Source organism: Fringilla coelebs, assembly GCF_963513975.1.
Source record: "Fringilla coelebs genome assembly, chromosome: 7".
NCBI classification, from domain to species: Eukaryota; Metazoa; Chordata; class Aves; order Passeriformes; family Fringillidae; genus Fringilla; species Fringilla coelebs.
The window spans coordinates 10,925,430-10,927,793 of record NC_140035.1 but is presented as its reverse complement, the minus strand read 5'-3'; positions in this window follow the sequence as shown (position 1 = coordinate 10,927,793).

The following is a 2,364-nucleotide window of genomic DNA, read 5'->3' as shown; positions in this document are numbered from 1 at the left end:
CTTGATCAAGACTAATTAAACTTCGACACAGTCGCTTTATCACTTACTTAGGTCAGTAAGTATCAGTAACTGGTCCAGCTCACTTTTTTAAAGGCACCAGATCAAAGACTCTTTTACATTTCTTTTGGCAGCAGCAAGAAGATATCAAATCATTAATTTTCTCCATGCATTTATTTCAGTCAGAATCACTGCATTCAAAATACAATGCAGGAAAAAAAAAATCTACATTGCTCAAGGGAAAGGACACAGGCCAGGGGAATGCAGGTGCCCAGGAAAAACCAGTTTGCGTCACTTATGCTCTGTGTATTACAAATTCCTGGCTGTATTGCCAGGAGTGGCACACAGTTGCCTAATCTCCAGTTGGCATTCAGCATTTCCCATACTACTGGCTAATGGTCAGATCTGATGCAGTGCTCTTTTCTTCCTGTCTGATTGGAGCCAATACCCCACAACTCGAGTGAGCAATATTTTAAAGACTCACCATCAGATAGGGTGACATCAACCAAAACCAACAGAACCTTCTCTTTGGCAAGCTCTCTATTAAAGAGTTCCATTTCACACCACCACTGAGACACTGTTTTAAGCCATTTCAAGCTCAACCACTTGGACTTTCTGTTACCAACCACTTGTAAACTAAGGAAAAGTCATGCAAAGGTCTTTACCTGCTGGGAAGATGTTCTCTACCTCCTCAGAAGACAGGCTCTTGCAGTCTCCCTTAAATCTGCCACTGACAGGAGCCAAGAGAAATGGGGACAGGAAAGCACAAAGCCCGGGCTGTCCTGTGGCCTGGAGGCAAATAGCAATCTCTGTCTTCACCTAACCCAACCAGAGCCCTGCAAGAGAGTAAATCTGTGTCCACTGGCCTTTTTAACAGCCCCTTAATGACCGTTAACTTTTTTCAGCCAGCCATTGATTCTAATGGCATGTGCATTCACACACAATAATACCTCAGACGGCCTTCATTAATTTACCATGCATAATTTCTCTGAAAGCTTTTGCCAATAGAATACCCTAAACTGACTCACTAACTCATGAAGATAAAGCACTTTCTGTGTGAAACCATTATGCAGATGCACAGCATTCTACTCAAATAAGTTAAAAAGTAGGTATTGTTCGGTGTCTACCCATTTTTTGGACACAGCAAAGTACCAGGGCTTGAAAATGTAAAGCTGCTGCTGGAGTATCCGGTGTGACAATGAATATGTAAGATACTCCAGGCTGAAGAAAGAACAACAAGAAAAAAGCCTTTCTGCTGTGAAGTTCCTGAAATCTTTTACAAATTTCAACAATGGGAAATCCTAAAAGTGAAAGGCTGTTAAAATACCAAAGGAAAATGCAGCAATATAGATATTCACAGGCCTAGGTCCATTCATCCAGAGAGAGGGTGGGGGAAGATCCAGCAAAGGGAGTGTATTAGAAACAAACCATCCCACAGAACAAGGGTTTAGAGCTGTCAGGAGCTACAGCGCTGCCGTTAGCCTTGCAGTAAATTATGGAGCTGTCAGCATTTTCCCATTATAAATCTCTCAAGCCTCCTCTTATGTACACTGATGTAAGATTCAGACCTCAGTCCCATGGTGGCAATGATATTGCAGACAAAAGCATCACAGACCCCCTTTGGAAATATAAGACCCATAAATATAACCTGTGGTCTTATAAACTCTAGAAGATGTTGGTTGTAGGGAATAAAAAAAAGGCCATTGTTTCTTTTTTTTTTTTTAATTACAATTAGTTTGTCTTTAAACAAAGTCAGAGGATGAGAAGTGAAGAACTGATTGAAAAGGTGATCAGGAATAGGCTCCTCTTTTGCACTACATGCAAGTCTTTTATCAACTTGCAAATTTCTCTTCCCTTTCCAGCAGACTGATCACAGAGCCCATGAACACTGAGACTCCACTTCCAAGTTTATAGGTGCTGTCCTGACTCATGTAAAAAAAACACCTTCCATAGACAGTCACTTGTGAGGCCCTGTAATATTAAATTTGGAGGTAAAATAAAGATTAAAATAAAATTAGATCTGAAAATTTAATCTGTCTCAAATTCATGAGTTGTGGGACTCGGGGTTTTGGTTTCTCAGCAATGAGCAGTGAACCACTTGCAGGGAATTCAGAAGCCACAGAGCAGGTGGATTAGGAACAGAGCTCTTCAAAATTCTCCATTAACAGCAAACCTCATTTTTAAGAAATTGGATTTTTTGTTGTTATTTCAGGATATAGACTGCAAAAGACACTCCATGTACTCCTGTGAAAAAAAAGATAATGAAGACTGACAGCGTATGTGGGGGGAATATGTTCACATAGAGATACTTTTTAAAGTGAAAACCACCAGGAGGATTTTGGCAACATTGATTTAGTACTAAGGATA